Source organism: Charadrius vociferus, unplaced genomic scaffold (assembly GCF_000708025.1).
Source record: "Charadrius vociferus isolate BGI_N301 unplaced genomic scaffold, ASM70802v2 scaffold260, whole genome shotgun sequence".
Classification (NCBI taxonomy): Eukaryota; Metazoa; Chordata; class Aves; order Charadriiformes; family Charadriidae; genus Charadrius; species Charadrius vociferus.
The window spans coordinates 2,119,049-2,138,919 of NW_009646410.1; positions in this window are offsets into that span (position 1 = coordinate 2,119,049).

A 19,871-nucleotide genomic window follows, 5' to 3' on the forward strand; every position below is an offset into this window, starting at 1 on the left:
GAGAGGGGAGGGAAGGCAGAAGAAAAAACCTCCCTCCCGCTCCGCCGCCTCGGCTGTCTGTCTTCTCGGGCACATTCCAGAAGCTGCTGCTCACTTTGTTTAAAATGTGGGTCCAATTTTAAAATTCTCACCCCTCCCCCCCGCAAAAAAAGAGGCAAAAGAGGCGCACCTGGCGCGCGGAGAGGTTGGGTTTTCCCTTTCTGCGGAAAGGGAAACTGGGCGCAGAAAGGCAGCGCTGGCACAGCCACGGGGCTGCGGGCTGGGGAGCTGCGCGGCGCGGGTAGGTGGGCAGGGGGCTGCCCCGGGCCGTAGCGCCCTGCGGGGTGGTTAGCTCGGTCGTGAAAGAAAGGAGGGGACAGGGGCATTGGGCTGCAAACGAAAATCCCTGCTCAGGGCAGGTGTGAAAATGTGATCCTGCAACTGCTTCGACTGCGGATGCCTTCATTGATCACTGTAAGGCAGAAGGAAGGGGAAGGGGAAGGGGGAGGGAGAGAGATGCTTTGGGTTCCAAACTGATATCCCAGCTCTTGGCAGGTATGCAGAGGTCATATTACAAACACTCCAGCGGGGGATGCATGCATAATAGATTGAACATAGGTTGGTTTATAAACACTTCTCCAGCCCAGGGCATACTTGTAAAATGCACCTTTGTTTGGATTCTAACAAAATGAGGATGCCTGGATCTCTGAATGGGGAAGGAGAGGATCTTTAAGAGAAGAAACCGCAGGCTAGATTGTTATTTTCATCGGCTCTGATAAATGTGTAGGAGTCATAGGTTTCAGGTCATCCTGACGGTATTTAATTGCGGTAGATCAGATTTATTGAGTGCTTCAAAGCAAATGAATGGGACAAAATCATCAGTATTTGAAAGGAAGAATTGGACTGCAGGCACTTAGTAGTCAATGTGATTCTTGTATTCATTTTGCTGGTTCTCAGGGTAGTATAAGTGCTCTTTGCACTGCAGCAGTCTCTGCTGATATTTACTCCATCTCTTCTCCTGGGTTATAAAGAGACTCAGGATTTTAGCAAACTAATTACCGTCATCTGCCCAGTGAGAACAGCAAGGCTGGACACGAGGCAAAGTCATTCAAGGCTTTAGGGACAAATGACTTAACTTAAAGAATTCCCATATTTTTTGATGGATTTTCATTAAACTGTGAGACCGTACAGCAAGAGGGATTGCTTTCCTTGATAGGATTGCAGAATGCTGAGTGTCATTTGAATACTTAAGCTTAGGGAATTGAGAATTATCCCTCTTGGGCAAAATAAAATGCATAGGATTTAGGGAACTCAGGCAGCCTGTGGGTGAGCAGGTATTTATCACGTCTGCCATTACATAGGTATGCCTTTGGGCACTGAATGAGTTGTCTAGAAGTACCAAACTAGTATAGATTTTTAAAGAAATTGAAATATGATTTGCATCTGGTTCTTGAACAGTTAATGAAATAAGGACTGCAAGGAGTCCTTCTAAGTCATTCCTTTACAATCATGTTAACAAATGAAGGCTCAGATTAGCAGAAGAAACAATTAGACCTGAGACCTTGTTTGTGAATGTTCTGTGTTTTCAGAGTCATGCAAAATAGTATATGCAATTCTCTTTTATTCCTTTTTAAAATCCAAGTTAGTGTCTCCTACTCTGGTATTATAAAAGGCATAAGGCATCTGTAGTCTAGATGTATTTAAGCACACTTTAGGAAATGCTCAGTAAATGTTTCCATTGATGTTTACTAAACTCCTTTACGCAAATAGAGGAACATTTTCCATGGATTTGACTGTAAATTCTCTTTTGGGCTTTCCCATCTAATTTCTTGCAATAACATCCCAATCCAGAACATAATAAACCCACAAAGAGACCTTATCTTTTATATTTACACAGACATCCTTGTTCCTAAACTAGTCTCCTTGAAATTATGGCATTACATGTGGGAAAATAAATGTCTCGGGCAAGTGAGATGACTTGTCGTAAAAGGGTGTGTTGGCCATTAAGTCAGCAAAGAATTGAATTGGTGACAAGAGGGAATGCCAAATCCTAAGCAGCAAGCTCATGTTTAATTCTTGTTGATGTAAGTGGAACTTTAATATGAGTTTAGTGGTAGGAAAAAAAATAGGTAGTTGATGTTGGCTGCTAGCAGATAGTCAAAACTCCCAAATACATTAATTTATGTGCATCTTTTTAGTGTGGTATGTTTATCATCCTCATGCAAACCTTATACTTATTTCAGGGGCCTATAATAAATAAGTAGTTTGTGACTCCAAAAAATTATGAGGGATCAAAGGCAAACTGAAACTTTTCTTCACCTGGAAAATACAGTAATGAGCTCAGAAACATGCATTTTTTAAAAATCTAGATAAATAATAATGAGTACATTCTGCTGTCATTTACTTGGTGTGATGTTATTTGACTGGCAGTGGCCTTAAAGCTTGTTTTTGAAGTCGTTATGGCCATATTGGCTGCTGCAGCTCCACAGGAAAGCTTAGTTCAATAAAATTGAATGGATGTCAGTATGTCCCTATTTCAAAGCCCACTGAAGTCAATTGGAATATTTCTGCAGATTTCGCTGAGTTTTGGATCAGGCCTACACTGTAGAATTTGGCACAGTATATTTGATCTCAAGGGAAATGGTTTCGTATAGTAGGGTGTAGAAGGGGTAGAAGTTTTGGGTAGAAGCGGAACATCACTCTGCTGTGTACATTGGTATAGTTTTAAGTTCAAAACAGACAAAAATGCTGGCTGCAGCATCAATTTTTTATTGTATGAGTTTCCATGCAAAACTCCTTCTGTAGCTCACTAAAATTAAGGGGTTTGATATTTGCTGCATTTATTTGAGTTCTATTCATATTTATACAGTTGGCTAAACTTCTTAAACTTAATCTTGCCAACCTTTAAGCTGTACTGAAGTCATTGGACTACTCATGTGCCTAGAGGTAAAAATGCCTGCCAAGTGGTTTTAGACAGGTGTCTGAAGCATGTTTGTATATTTTAATTGTGAGGATTTTATTATCTAGAAGCTGCGGCTGGGATTTCTGTCGGTACTGAATGTATTAATTACAAGCTGGACACCTAGGTTCTTCAGGCGAGATTTACAGAGAAAGACTTTTTGGTTTAGCTATGCTAACAGAGTTCAAAAAGTACTTACAAATCCACATGCTTAAAGGTTTCTATACCAACATAACACATTCCAATTCAGTGAAACAGAATTAAGGTTTGTACCTTCTCAGAGGAGCCAGCATTTTGAGTCATTTGACTCAAAATTAGCTTGAATCAGAAAAGATCAATTGTACAAATTGTTTTGAACAGGGCAACTTCTGAGCAAAATGTGTTGAACTGTGGCTGGCTTACCCTGTGTCGATGGAAGGGGTTGCTGCCATTCCTCACTACTGCATTGCTGAAGGTTCCCACTGATCTGGTACAGCAGCTTGCCTGTGCGCTCCCTAGCTCATTTCTGTCAAAATAAGTCAGATCAGCAAAGGCCTGCTATTGAAGTTGTCTGAAGCTTCTGGCACGTTTCCAGCAATTAAGCTGGCAGAGCTGTAACAGTTCCTGCTCTTACTTGTTTTCCCCTGTCACAGGGGCTGCTGGCCCCATGGCAGGGATGATGGAAGAACTTGTGAGTCAGCTTCCGAATTGCCACTGGGAACAGCCTAGGATGTAAGCATGAACCAAAATCAATGTTAAATCAAAATCAAAGAAAGGGCTAATGCTGCAGTTCACTCAGGTGGAAGAAAGCTTAAGGGTCTCCAGATCCAAATGGGGATTTGAAGATCATCCAAAACCATCAGTTTATTGGTGTCCAGCTCAGGGAACTTTACCAATCTGTCTACCAGAACTGGACCTTAACCACTACTGAAATGAAAGTGGTCGATTTGAATATATTATCACAGTGATAGCTTTGAATCTTGCTACCGTAAGTCACATAAATATGACACTGTTCTTTCTTGTCTCAAGTTTATATTTACACTTATATTCCAGTAGTAGTTTTTTATTGTAGTTAACTGAATTGTTTGTAGAAGACAAAAAGGACTTTTGTGTTTAGACTATGCATTCAAATGTCTTTCCATGCAAGTTCCAAGTCACTTCAGATGAGGCAACAAAATATCATAATAAATAGCAAAAACCTACCAGAAAAATTCTGTGCATTCCATGCAAACATTTGAAGCTATGATAAAGAATCACAAACATATTTCTTTTAAAACAAGAAGTAAAAATTTGTCTGCTTAAACCTTTGGTACTTATTTATTTCCTGTATGAGGAACTTTAATCTGAGGGAATGTGTATGGGATTAGGAAAGAATTTATAGTCCTGATTGTGCCAACATTGACTATGTGGCTTCTGACAAACTGTCTGTATCTCATTATCTTGCATTTATAAAATGGGCTACAATTCAGCAAGGAATTCAGTAAGACCAGCTTGATAATTTGCAGTAAGAAAGGCAGTATTGACTTTTGCCACTTCAAGAGTAAGAATAGCTCATAGGTGTCCCAGCTCCTTTGGGGCTGTATAACACCACTGGCCAGCAAGTGGTGAGGCAGCGCAGGACTCAGCCAGCTTCCAGTCCTCCCTTGCTCAGCTTCATCAATGCGTGGGGCATGCTGCATTGGTGGTCCTAGTCAGCCAAGGAGGATGGGGCTCAAAGGCTCCGCTTTAGCGTGGTTGGGATTTCATCATTGTCAGCAGTCTGCTGTCTGTAACAATTTCCTATTTGTCTATGCCTGAACTCAGTCCTTATAGTCATGTGTCTCATTTTAAGCTTTTAGGTAGCCCCACTCAAATTACAAAGACGCTTAAGTATCTTCTTGGTTCACAGGTTAAGCAAGTTAATATTAGAAAGACACTAGCAACAAGTGAGTTGCTGAGAATGTAACTATAAATACTGAGCGATAATATTGCTACTTAATTTCTAGTGCTCCTGTTCCATATATTGTTACTGCCATGCTTTCTTGTATTTTCTGAGAATATGTTAAGTGCTTATAAGTAGTGCTGACCTCACTAAGGAAACTGATAAAAAATTTAACATATCATTGTAAAAATACAGCCTCTAAGAATCCATCAGTGCAATGGACATTAAGGGAATTCTTTTCTTGTATTGGTGGTTTTTATCCAAACTGAGATGGAATTTATATTTTACTGGTAGAGATAATGATGCAATTTATTTGAAGTTAAAAACACCCCCAACAAAGGACCAAGGAAAATGACAGGCAGTTAACTATTAAGTCAATCAATGTTTTTTTCCTGTGAGTCAGTCTATTCATTACCATAAAGACTTATTTTCAGTCCAGATCGTTTTTCGTGTCTGAAGTCCAGCAAGCAGTGCTAAGACATCAAGTATTTGTGAAATAACATTTTTCTAATTTAAAAAGACATATGTAAACTGCAGTAATTTAGTTTTTCTGGAAGTGAGAAATTAGTCACAAAAGTGTTTAAAACGTCATGTTATCTTACAGTTCCTCAGGAAACCTCAATAGGTTCTTTGGGAGTCTTGGCAGCTTTGCACCCACAGAATTAGGTTTTTCTGAGTAGGCATGTACAGTGGGAAAACTGATTTTTTTTTTTTGCTAGTATCAAAGTCACCAGATAAACTTGACCTCAGGTGGTGCAGGGATTACAGTCCTTATAATAGTCTTATTTCCCACAGCCAGGGAGTTTATTAGTGAACTTGCCTGTTAAAAATAATTAAAAAGATAAAAGAACAGGATTTGGAGGGGGGGCTGTTTTTGTAAGAACTGACTGCAGTGTAGTCCAAGAGTGGTGGATGATGAGAAGGGACATTCTTTTAATCCAGCTTTTGGCTTTGACTCAATTCAGAGACTCTATGGACTGATGTAAGTTGTGCCAAACTCCTAGTGTTCCAGCAGGGTCATTCTGGCAAACGCAGTATTTAGTCCGTACTGATGCCTCTTCTGTGTCCCCTTTCGTTCATCTACAGAGTTGGCCTAACAACCACAGATGGGCTGGTTTAGCACACTGCTTGCGATTAGACCTTGCTCCAGAATCCCTGCAAGACCATTTCTGTCACATTCAAGGCAACTTTGCATGGTAAAAGGGAGACAAAGTTGCTGTCACTCAGCATGACACCCTATGTTTCTGACTATTTCTAAAGCCACCTGCAGTAGCTACAAAGCAAGAAAGAGAACTTCCTGGTTTCTGTTTTTCTGCCTCCATCCTTCGCTCTTGGAAGTTTGAATTAATTAAAAGATCAAAAGTAATATATATTTTTTTGATATTGAAGATTCTTTGTCATCTCAATCTAAAAGAAAAGAACACACATCTTGAAAATTATTCTGATACGGCTCTTACTGGGTTCTCATTACAGATTTTGACAGCTGGTTGTCACCTGGTGCCTGTTTAATATAATTTCTTATGCTACATAGAGTAATGGTGATTGCAATATCAGATTAATATTATGTATGTCAAGGCAGCTATGCTGTAAATTTTCAGGCTATGCTGCTTTCAGAGTAGATTGAGTTGGGAACTCATGTTCCCGCTAGGATGTAATAGGTACCTGCTTGCAGAGCACTTTTCCCATTGTGCTAAGATTTGCGACCAGAGCATTTGGTAGGAAAGAGGTAAACTCTGAGCATACATTGTTTCCTGCGTGACTGCCCAGTGAGAAGTACAGGAAATCATTAGAAGTGTTCTCTCTCGAGCTTTGTGCTTGAACCTAAAGGATGTATGTCTAGTAGAAAAGTCATGTTCCCTGCCTGCTTTGTGTGTGGACGTTGTTTAGGTTTTTGCACATGTGGACAGTAAGGCACAATCTCGTTAAAATTGTTGCCTGTTTCTATTCACTATTGTTCTCTGTTAGTGCATGAACCATTCTGCTTTTTTCTGGGAAATACCCTGCTGTATTTTTCTGCAATTATGAATGGCAATTAAGATGGAAGAGGAAGCACACTTAGTAAGTAGTATCATTCTTCTCTCTCTGTAGATTTTTTACATTTTGTAATCAAGGTTTTCTTTAAACAGATCTTTATTCTGCAAGAAAATACCTCACTTCTCCAGTATTTTTTTTTAGGCAAAATCAGTTAATATAAGTATTCTGAAACCAGAGATTAATATGCTTATCTTAGCAGTAGATGTTGTTCCCTGCAACTTTTCACATGTTGCAAATGACCATAAAGCATCAATTATGGGCCTGAGCTCGTTCCCATTAAAGTGAACGGGAGTTTCACCCTTTGATTTTTAACACATTTCCTTTGGAATTAAGCCTCAATTCAGCATTTTGCCAGCTGGATAACTTTCATCACAAAAGTAATTGAGCAAATGGAGTTATTCATGTGCTTAAAACAGACCGTGCACTCAGGGTTTTTTTGTGGGAGGCTTCCAGGGGCACAATGTCTCATACAGCTCAGCTAGACTTTATAGTCAACAGATGGAAATAGCTGCAGTCTGAATTGCACTTCCTCAGCTACGGTGTGAACCAAACTTCTGTGTTCACTTGCAACAGTTCAGAAGAAAATAGCCCTCTCCTAACTCCTTCCTCTCAATCTTCCAAGTTCCAGGATCAATTACTTGTACTGATGCCTTGTTCTAAATTGGTTTCATCTCCCTCACTTTTCCTCCGTAAAATGGGGATACTCCTCCCAAGGATGCAAAAATATAACGGTTAATGCTTGGAGTAAGCTCTGAAGATAAATACCATCTAAGTCCTAAGAATAGCTGTTACTCGAAAAAAGTCCAGGATGGCTGATCTGCAAGTGCTATCAGTAGATTTATGGGACCTGTGAAAATTACACTTTGTATTTTTCTAGAGAGAGAGTGGAGGAATTGGCATCTAACACAATTCAAAAGGATGAGAACAAGCTCTCAAAAAGAAAATAAGGCTCTTCTGACTTTTAGAAATCTTTATAAACGTCATTTAGTGTCATTTTCAAATACCTTGAAGGGATCATAAAACTTTGCTCTTCTCTGATCATTGTACCACTTAGAAGAGGAAAGGTATGAACAGCCATAACCCTGGCACATTTTTAACAATACTCAGGACCAAAGGGGATTGTAAGATGGAAGCTTTGATAACAAAAACATAAAGATGTCATTGTCAACTATCTCAAAATATACATGCTTGTTGTAAATGTCACATAAGCCTACAGCTAAGTGATGGATCAGAATTTCTTGTGTTTTCAAAGTGCTCCTGTTGATGAATACTTTAACTCTTTCATGAACAAGTTGTGTCCCACAATTTCCTCTCTGTCCTGGTGCTTTGTATCACTAAAACAAACCCCCTAATTTAGTATGAGTAAGTTGCATATACAGGCTAGAATTTCAGTTATACTCTGCATCTGGAAAAAAAAAATACTTGGAAAGTGTTTGGAAAAAACATGCGTAATATTGTAAATCACTTTATTAGCAATAGTATGAAATTTTTCCTCTTCATTAAAATAATAGAACTGGTAATAAGTGGTAAGCTAAACTAAGTATTGGAGATATAAGACTAACTTGTACCCCAGTAGAAGTTTTCATTCAGCGAAGTATTTAAGCATATGATTAAAATTCAGCATCTTGGTTCAGCTCAGCATGCAGTACAGCACTTTGCTGAAAAAAAAAAGCACATGACACTATTAAGAACATCAGGTACATCAGGATAGATTTTGCCCTGGCCCTGCAGTCACTCATATTTGCTTGTGTCTGCCACCACTGCTTGAGGATTGCCATCTTCTGGTACAACCAATCCCTGCTACACGCAGTCTCTCACCCTGCGACACGGTGAACATGCTGCTTATCTTTCTATATGGCTAGGTAAGTCCCACGGGCTAGGGAGGGGAGAGGAAGTCATTTTTTTTTTTTAAGTTATCTATCCACACTATTTATGGACTCTGCTATTACTTCTTCATCTCAATCATCTCTTCTACAGTTATCTTTACTAAAACCAAGAGCTACCAATCTGGTCTTCATGTATAATTTCCTCAGATGAAATTGCATATTTTTTGGCAGAACCATTGAACTTTTATTTGGATTTAGAGATGTTTATACTATTTAAGTGCCCTGCTACTGAGCAGAATCAAAGTAATAATATCTCAATAGAGCTGCAGGTGCAGAATACAGGAATGATGTATTGCCAGAATTTATTAAGTGCATTAGGTGTTTGGAAAGAAACTTCATCGCATATTAAAATCTGTAATCCCAGTAAATTAAAAGATAATTTGAAAATTACAGGCTGGTGGGTAGCCTAACTCAACTGTTAAAAATCTGTTCTACAAATTGCAAGTCATTAATAATTAGTATTACAAAACCTATTACATCTTTGATTGGGGAGAAATGGACTGAGGCTAGTATTACATTATTCAATTAGATTTGATTCCATTTGGTATGTTTTTTACTTTATTTCAAGTGCAGTCTGTAAAAGTATCATGGTAGCAACCATCCAAAATGTCAATTAATTTGTGTATAGAGCAAATAGCACACATAATAATTTCATCATATAGTGCAGCTCTGTTGACTGACGGTGGAATTGCTGTTAGACTTACTATGGTTAATTAGATTTCTTTATGCATTATACAGTAGCATTACAGACAATCATTTATAAATGACTTTATTAAAATTTCTATATTCATATAGTGAAAGCACGTTAAACTGTTTCTTGAACATTTATGATGTCACCTTTGCATACTTTGCCTCTTCACTATGAAAATGTAAAATGTCAATAGAAAAATGTAAAATGAAGTACAATTCTAAGTCAAAGCAGTCTGAGTTAGCAGATCAAGTCAGAAGACCTCAGGGATCAGAAAGGCTTGCTAACTGGTAAAGAGGTTACTAAAAGCCTTGTATTTTCTAGGATTATATCTTCTGCTAGCTAACTTGAATTACATACATTCCCAATTTATAAATATTAGTCGTATCTATCTGAGCAGCTGAGAAGTTCAATATTTATTTCCCAATTTGTTGCATTTTCTACCACATTTCATTCAATCTGTTAGCACTGCAATAAATCTTTGCATTTATTTCCCAGTTCTTCTCATCTGTTTCTTCGGTTTACTGTATGCTTATTAGGAATTCCTTGGTATTATGATCTTGTCATTGTGTGAATTTCTTTCTCTCTTTCTGAAACACCACTTGCCACTGTGAGGAAAGCGGCTTCCTAATGTGTATTTATATGGCAGTATTGCTATATGGAACATACAGAATGTATTCTGTATTACTTGCATACTATACAGAAATCATCCATTTTAGAACCTTAATCACCAGATAAGTCCCTTTATCAATATAAATGTCAATGCAAAAGTAAAAGTCGAGGTCAGGAGGGATATCTTTAAGATGTTCTGCAGAGTTCTCCTTGACAATTCTGCCTGCAACTGCGGTCCTGTCTGAGCTGAACAGTTCAGACACATAAACCAAAAAGGAATTGACCAACAAATTTAAGTTGCATCTATTCGTTTCAGTCATTTTCCCATGTGCAAAGCATTGTTACGTAAACTCTCTGCTTAGTTTCCCCCAGAGATCCAGGAGCATGTGTAGCAGTTGGTAATTTATGGATGTAGTCAGGCATTACGTTGAAATCACAGTATTATGGGGAAAGCTCTGTAACAATTGAACTGTGCTGTAGTGACAAGAATTGGTAAAGAAGGGGACAATTGGAAGACCAAGGTAAGGAGGTAACGTTACTATTCTAGCCACGCATATTGATAGTGCTACAGTAAGGGAAACGTTTTTGTTAAAAAAAAAAAAAAGACGCAATAGAGGATTTAGTAACCATAATAGAAATTCTTTTTCAGTATGATTCATGCATCCAAATCCTTTGGTTCCTGTTCAGCACTCCTGTCTTACTTTTGTCCCACATATTAAATGTTTCATGCATGGTGTGGTTCAGCATACTGCAAAGTCATCCTTGTAGATAGCCTTCTGAAAGAGAACTGGTGACATATTTTTGTTACTAAATTTGTTTTAAAGAGTTGAAACATGTAGCAAGTCTTTTGAACTAAGTCTTCTCATCTGCTAGCTGATAAATGTCTCCAGCAGTATAGCACAGAAGCCCCAGAGCTTTGACACTCAGAAGTCATTCAAGATGACAGATCTAAGTGGAACAGGAAATTCTAGAATTAACATGCTAATTCCTTACAAATTCCGATTAGCCTGGGAAGGAGTGACTAGGAGTTCAAACTCCTGTTGAGAGGTCTACAATCAAGGCCATTGTTACTGATTTTTCTGTTCTGGGGAAGAGTTTAAATGTGAGAACAGTGTTCATGATGCACCACAAACCAGATCCATACAGACATTTAGGCACTTAAATCTTACTGGGTAATGGAGCTGGCTCACTGTGTCTACGAAAGCTCATACCCATTTTTCACTTAGCATCAAAATCCAGATTTGCAGAAATACAAATCTGCATCAAGTGTACCACCTTGCTGCCTTTGACTGGTAATGTTACAGCACAAGTACCTACGTGGGTCTTTTATTATTTTGCCTATACACAAGCAGCCTTGCACACACAAAATGGGCATGGAAAAGACGGTATTTTTTACTACCTAGGATATAGTTATAAAATATATATGCTATGCGTACAAGCTATATTTCCTTCAACAGTGTCCTGGTTCCAGTGGGGGTAGCGTTAATTTCCCCAAGGTTCCGGCCCGGGACACAAGTGTTCCATACCCTGCGAGCCGAGCCCAGGCTATAGCCCGGGAGCTGGCTGGGGCACAGGGCAGGGACTCACCACTTGGAGTGGGCCGGGGCGTCCCGGGTGCAGTCGGTGAGCGGTGGTATGGTAAATCGTGTTTGTACATTCTTTTATCAGTGTTACTGTTGTTGGTTTCCTCTTTCCTTTGTTGTTCTGTTAAACTGCCGTTATTTCAACCCACGAGTTTTCCCTTTTTCTTCTGTTTCTCCCCACAGCTGTGGGGGGTTGAGCAAGTGGCCACATGGTTCTTTGCAGCCGGCTGAGGCAAAAGCATAACAAACAAAGATAAATCTGAATAGATTATTTTTCTTTTTTTTTTTTTATTTATTTAGTGTAAGTTTCTCACCAGATCACTTCGTAGACAAATTTTCATGGATGGTGGTGTATTAAAAGATGTACCTATAAAGTCATAGAGCATTTGCATACTTTGATGTGCTGTGAGACCTAGGGCCAATCAAAATAAGAAACTACCAACATGTGAAAAACAGATTTCTGTAACATTCCATGAGCCAAGATCAGATTGTTTAGTCATAAAATGGAACATATATATATATATATAACACCCAAGAAATCTCCCTCTAGAAGTATTGTGCCCTCTTAACTCTAGCTATGTGTTTTCTAAGCTGCATCTTAGGAAACAACTACCATGTGTGGAGGAAATTAATTCCCAGAATGCAGCTAGCAAGCATTGGAAAAGGGAACCCATAGTGAACTGGGACACAAGAAAAAAATTTTTATCTCTTCATACAGTATGAGATTAACCTTAATACTCCATGTTACCCTAAACTCTCTTCTAAACAATGACCTTTCAACAATAAGTTTCCCTTCAGGTTTTAATTTTAATCTGAAATATGCATTTATATTTGGAAGGCAACTTTCAAAAAGTCAAATATTGCACAGGGACAACTGGGATAACTGGTGTGGAACTGCCCACATACAGAAGCTGCAGAAAGGGAGCACCACTACAGTATTTTCTGGCAGGATAATTAATTACCTTGTTCTTTAGCAGAATTGTCAGATATGAGCCCATAGATGCTTCAGGGAGCAAAGCTTTCACATGCATTGTATTTGCATCACAAAACTATGTTTCTATGAATATGCCTTGTAGAATTCATGCCCTTCATTCTTGAATCTAAACCTGCCCTCTTCCAGTTTAAAGCCATTCCCCTCATCCTGTCACTACATGCCCGTTGAAAAAGTCCTTCCTCAGCTCTCCTGTAGGCCCCCTTCAGATACTGGAAGGCCGCAATAAGATCTCCCCGGAGCCTTCTCTTCTCCAGGCTGAACAGCCACAGCTCTTTCAGCCTCTCCTCATAGGAAAGGTGCTCCAGCCCTTTCCTATGTACCAACCCCAATCCAAGTACCGACCCCTGAGGAACGCCACTCGTCACTGCTCTCCACTTGGACATCGAGCCGTTGACCGCAACTCTTTGAGTGTGCCCGTCCAGCCAGTTCTTTATCCACCGAGTGGTCCATTTGTCGAATCCATGTCTCTCCAATTTAGAGACGAGGATATCGTGTGGGACAGTGTCGAATGCTTTGCACAAGTCCAGGTAGATGACATCGGTTGCTCTTCCCTTGTCCACTGCCACTGTAATCCCTGCGTAGAAGGCCACCAAATTTGTCAGGCATGACTTGCCCTTGGTGAAGCCATGCTGGCTGTCACCAATCACCTCCTTGGTTTCTGTGTGCCTTAGCAGAGTTTTCAGGAGGATCTGCTCCATGATCTTGCCAGGCACAAAGGTGAGACTGACTGGCCTGTAGTTCCCTGGGTCTTCCTTCTTTCCCTTTTTGAAAATAAGGGTTATGTTTCCCCTTTTCCAGTTGGCAGGAACCTCACCAGACCGCCATGACTTCTCAAATATGATGGCTAGTGGCTTAGCGACTTCATCTGCCAGTTTCCTCAGGACCTGTGGATGTATCTCATGGTATGATCCTTTGGTGTGACTACCTACAGCCTTTCCCAGCAGACCTACATTTTGTCTTATTGTTTTAGGGAACTTTCCAAAATGCAATATGGTGGAATGAATGCTAAAAAAAGTCAAAAGATTTCCCATTGTCATGGTTTGGGACACCCATCAAGTACAAAGATGATCCCTGAAACTGGTTTATGGGAGAAAGATTGTTAAGAGACAAATTAACTTTTTTCTTTAGTTTACTTTTTAATAAGACTGGGGAGAACAAAACCAAGGAATACTGCCAGAAAGGAGAATCAAATCAGTTTAAAACTGTGAGATGTCATAGTTAAGAACATCTCCACCATGCAGTGAGTATGGAGTTGCTGTTGATAAATAAAGTACTGAGAACAGACGCGTAGTCAGCGCAGAACCACAAGCACGTCTGAAAGGATGAAAATGGCATAAGTTCAAAACACATAGGCTTTCATTCCCCTGCCACTCAGTATGTGACTTGAATTAAAAGCTTACTCTTCTTCACCCCTAATGTTCTCATATTTTATTGAAGATGCAATACTCCAAGAAGACTGAGTATAGTATCCAGCAATAGAAATAACACACAAAAGCACAGGAGAGGACTGAGATATATAGACAGAATTGAAGATAAAACACAACCATATTAGAGTCACTGTATTAAAAAATAAGTAGACCTGATTTTCTTCTGCATCGGAGCTTCCTTACACCACTTTGTCAGATAATGGGGCCATGAAGTGTGCATAACTGTTATTACTCCTACTCCAAAGGTCCCTTAAGCTGACAGACTGGTATAAATGGAGCATTGTATAAATGAGAATTGGGTTCAGTGTGGAGTAGATTGCACGTTCCTCTGAATTCCAAATGCATTCCAAAATTTTAAGTAGAAAAGTGGCAGTGATATCCCCCTCTATGGAAAATATGCGTATTTCAGTTTCAACATTTTGTGTGTAGGAGAATTTCAACGGGCTTCACTGCACATCTTTACCCCTCATACAGGTATGGTCATCTACACAAAGGTGGTGAAAATGCTGCAAAATCATATTGTTAAAATTTTACACCAACTTTGTCCAGCTGTGACTGCAAAAGAGACTCAGACTGTGATATCTCACATGGTATAGATCAATTCAGAGGAATGTCCCAAGATGCTGGAGGAAACCGAGCAAAGAAAGGAGAAACACTGTCCCAAAACAGTGTTAACCCTTTTTGTCTTGCAAAGGGTCTGTGGCTACCATTCCAATTGATTCATCCAACAGTTGTACTGAGACCAAAGGATGCTTTAATGAGATATTCTCTCTACAATTCCATGCTAGACTGAAAGGCTGGCCTTCTGTGGCAGCAATTCTTAGTTATCAGAAGCATCAAATACTGTGTGGAGTATGTTCTCTACTTACGTAATAAATAGATGGCCTGCCTAGAAAGATGCATTTAAAATCATAAGATTTCTCAAGGACTAGGATGAGGTCAGAGGAGCTGGGGATGTAATATAAGTTTCTAACGAGGAAATTGAAAAGCAGGTGAGAGAAACTGCCTTTCAAGTTTCTCCTTTATTATTTCCCTTTCTTCACTGAATTTCATATCAGGACAAGACCCACACAACACTTCGATGATCTCGTAAGTCTGTTTCAGTATAAAATGTACTGCTCTGCTCAGGTGAATTGTACCTACTTTGTCTGTATAGGTTAATGAAATCTAATCCTCCACTCTTGATAAAATCCATTAAGCAGTGAGCAGCTGCTCATTGGGGATCCCAGCTCTGGTGTATCTCCCCTTCGTTCCCATCTGTCAGTCAACAATGTTTCTCAGGGAAGGTTTTCCATTTTATCAGGTTGACTTTTGCAGCCCTGCTGCTATTGGATCGCTTTGAAAAAGAATTGCTGAAAAATGCAATAATAAGGAATATCTCTGGGACCTGATTGTCTGTTTTGGATTGTTTTATTCTGGGAGCAGGCTCCCTAGAGTGTATTTGATAAATTTAAACAGGGTTATAGCAATTATATACTATGTTGTTGGAAAATGTTTCCTGGCTAGCTACAGTTGTTATAGTCTTACTGTCTTTTCAGTCTAAATATGTGAATGGCTGCCCTAGAGTCTTTAACTGCAAACTTTACTAGGTAAATTATCATGATAAAAATATATTTGGGGTATCCCCAGACTTCTGTCCAAATACAAAATTATATGAGAAGAGTTAACTAGCTCTGATTAGTGTTTATGAAATTTTAGCTTGTGAAATGACTGCTGAGCCAAGATGCACTCACCAAAATGCTGGTTCTGCAGAGCACTTAGTCATGATCTTAAGTTCTTACCTGAATTGGAGCCTGAGGCTAAACAAGTTTTAAATGGAAACATAACCTTGACTGCCACATATAAATTGGTAAGTTATATAAAGAAACTTTTACTTTTATATTTTCATTCAGAAAATTCAGTGGAATTAGTCAAGAGAAATAACCTGCCATCACTGACAGGCCTAGAGGATAATCCCTGATTAGAAATGTTTTCCAAGGCACATTTTTTGGTATTAGCCTAATTTTAGAAAAGGAGCGATTGTGCTACTGAGAAATGTATGTTTTTAACAACAAAAGTGAAATTGAATCACATCCTGCAAAGAAGTCTGAAATCTGTACGGTCAATTCTACAGTAGTCCTACCTAGTTTGAAATATATTATGCAATTGTGCTGTCTCAAAAGGTAGTGCTCATCTGCAAAACAGAGACAGTAGGAAGAAGAACAGATATTTGAGAGTACTTCAGTGAGGAGAAAAAAAAAAGGAAGCGATAAAGAAAATCCAGCCACTGCTTCTCTTTCTGCTGGAGAAATAGGAGAAATAGTGATGCTATGATCTCTGACCTTTTATTAACAAGCTAGTCACTTCCAGAGGACAGTGATTCATTGCAGGCCACCTTATCTGCATTTGAACAGACTCACCCCCAAGGCATTCCTTTGTCATTACTGTAACTACAGATGGCAATAGATTCCCTGCACTAGAGGAAACAGATTTAAAAAGTTTAAAGTGCTACTTTATCCCATCTGCAATATGAAAGAACCTTTAATGAGATTTAGAAAATTATGGATAAAGCCTAGTTTGACTTTTGTAATAAAACATACATTGACGTCTCTAACTAATGTGTATTGTCGCAGTGTAAGCCTACAGAGAAGAAAGGGTTCCTTATTTGAATTATGAATTGATAAAAGGAATATGATACTGTATTTGAAGGTGGTACAAAGGCTGAAATTTCCATAGGAATAAGAAAGAATAAAATGGCTTTCTCGATCTTGCCCATTGTATTTTGTAAATCAAATTGAGGAAAAATTCCTGCTTTAAATCAAACATTAGACAGTGGAGGTAAGAGACATTCTTTATACAGAATGGGTAAATGTTTCCACTCTGATTACCCTTTCAGACAAAGTTTGGTATGCCCTTACTAACTATAACTCTGAATTATCCCAATGAGAAGTAATCAAGAGGCTGAGACACCGTTTGTTTAAAAATCTTCTTAGGAAATGCTCAGTATTAATATACAATCCTTTCAAATATAGCCAAAACAAATAATTGTGTCTGTGTGGTTACAGTTTGAAAGGGAACTTTTAATCTTGTAAATATAAGGTTGCTTTCTTCTATTTTTATGACATTTATCTAGTTCTTTAAATTCTGGATGACTTTCATGCCCACCTATACCTATGTATATTGCTTCAGAATTAGGTTTTGGATATAAACACAAATGCCCAGTGATTCTATCTGGAGCTAATAGCTTTGCTATTTCCCAATCCTGATTTACAAATAATCAGAATGTATGTAAATTATGTAAATGCCATTGCTGTTTCTTCCTTAGTAGAGGCTATTTTCCCTTTGTTCCTAGCCACAGCTGGTTAATTGTCACTATACAATCTGGACAGTTCACTTTAAACTCTCCATACGTAATTAGGATTTCTAGTATAGTCATATTAAATATTTTATCGGACATAAGTTATGCATGCATTCTTTTAATGATTGTGACTTATGATGCATTATCATTAGCTACAACTAAACTGGAAGACCTGGGAATATCTCATAACTTGAAGGTCCAGGTATGCTTCCATGCTCTCTGACTTGCTTTCTACTCTATGACCTTGTTTTTATCAGGGGAAAACCCAGACACACAAATAGAGAAAAAGCCATGACTTCTTTCAGAAGTTTTCCAGTTTGACTATAGGAAGACTATTCTTGTTGTGAAGTGTGCTTCTTTGGTTGTTAAGATGTGGTGCCTACAGAATGGATATGGCATATTACCAGCCAGGATGACAGACTACAGCAGCATGCCACTGTCTCTACATAGTCCTCTCTCACGCTTCACTTTCATATAGTTTCTTAACTAGTGGATGCTCAGATTCAAGGGAGCTTGGTAACGAGTAAAAATCTGTGAAAAACATTTTGTGATCATTATATCTTGGATTCAGTAACTGTCCAAGTAATTCAACTACAAAGTCAGTTTGTAGACTTCTACTTTCAACAAAGCTATGAAGGATTGAAATGCAACTACCCTAATCTTATTTTTCTTCTTCTAGTCCCCTTACCCCTTGTCAAAGAATATCTTCTTACAGATCACATGTCCAACATCTGCAGGGCTTATTTTCTGTGAATTTTGCCATGTCACATAGACTAATGCAACGTCTGTGGACCTGTTTGATTTGAGAAGCTTAACTTTTACTGTCTTACATACTTAAAAGGCTTTTTAGCATTCCATTTTGATGATTCACATCTTTCCATAATACAACACCAAATTCTTCAATTTACTAGGTAAAGTTATGTCCTGCAAGTGGCAATCACACAGTGCGAAGTCTGCTTAAAGTGATCTAAGAACTGTACTAGGGAATTCTCCTGAGTAAGAGAAAACCTCTGCCATCAGAAAGCTGCTGAAAATAGCTGTTTGCATCCACCCTTTCATGTATTTCTAATATGCACGTGAGGACTTCTGCAGGAAACAAGGCATGAGAGCATGGGATAGCCCTAATAGAGCAATAATCTGACTTTCTTAACAGCAGGTAAAGCTGATTCCTTGTAGACAGCTGAGAATGTGGGAGATGCAGTTTATTGTCTGTTACCACTCTTCTCTAACTCCAAATGTCTGCCCTGTTTGCTTTTCTCCTGTTCTCATTGTAGTACATTCCTTTTTGGTTTTGAGTCTATGTTTTGATTTAGTGATCTCCTTGTGCACCTTCTGCTCTTATGAGTAATCCTTATTCATAAAGAGCTCAGTTACAGGCAATAGGGCCTTAAATCTAATTTTTTTTTGGCATCTCTACTTGTATTTATGAAGAACTATTCTTGTGAATAAAGTTTTAGCTTGTGGTAAACAACAGTAAATAATGCCAACAGCTACAGCCTGGTTCCAGCTATACCAGCTCAAATGAGCTGAAAACTTAGCCCTCTGTCAGACACTGTCAGTTTTCTAACGTGGAAAACTAAATAACTCCATTGTATTTGGAAACATTTCTCCCCCTAGCAGATTATGAATTTTAAACGTGATGCTTAATTAGTCTTGTTATTTGTTAAGGAACTGTGGAAAGATATCATGGAATTGCTAAAGAAGGATAAATCTGGATATCAGAAACTACCTGGTAGCCGGGAGGCAGATAAAGCAAAACCTCCCTGCTTTACCTTTGTACGACAAACTGCTTTCATCCCATTTGCACTTCACACCCAACATCAATACAGCACTATTCAGGTAACAGCTAACAAAGGATGTGACTGGAAGATCATAAGGAGTACATATATTCCTTATTGTTGTTTGATAAATATTGATTAAAACTGGTGGTTACAGTAACTTTTGATGTGACATAATAACAGAAGGACATTGTCATTAGTCTGTAGCCCTTTTCTTCAACTACATATACAGAGAGATAGATACTTGATAATTTGTGTTTTCTATCTCTCCTAGTAAGATAGTGGGTTTGGTTCTGGTAATTACTGGCTGCCTTCTCTCCATTTTTGGCCTTCTGAAGTCTGCCAAGTTCAGGTGACAAGCAGTTGAAGAATGGAACAAGCTATGTCATTATATTAACAATATAGATCATGAAGCTGTCTAGGAGAGAGGAAATATAACAGACAGGTTTAGTTGGTTTTTTCTCTCTTGCTGTAGATTTTTCTCCATTTCCAAGAAATAGACGCAAGAATGAAGCCACCAAAGCTGCCATTTCCTCATAATGTCCAGTGACGCTTCGTTGCTTTTTGACCATTAATATCACATATAAGAAAGGAGTCTCACGAGTAGGAGAGTGTGACAGAAAATTAATACAGTCCAGAATTCTTATTTTTTGAAGGATCACTGGGTAGTGTGATATATCATATTTTAGCACAC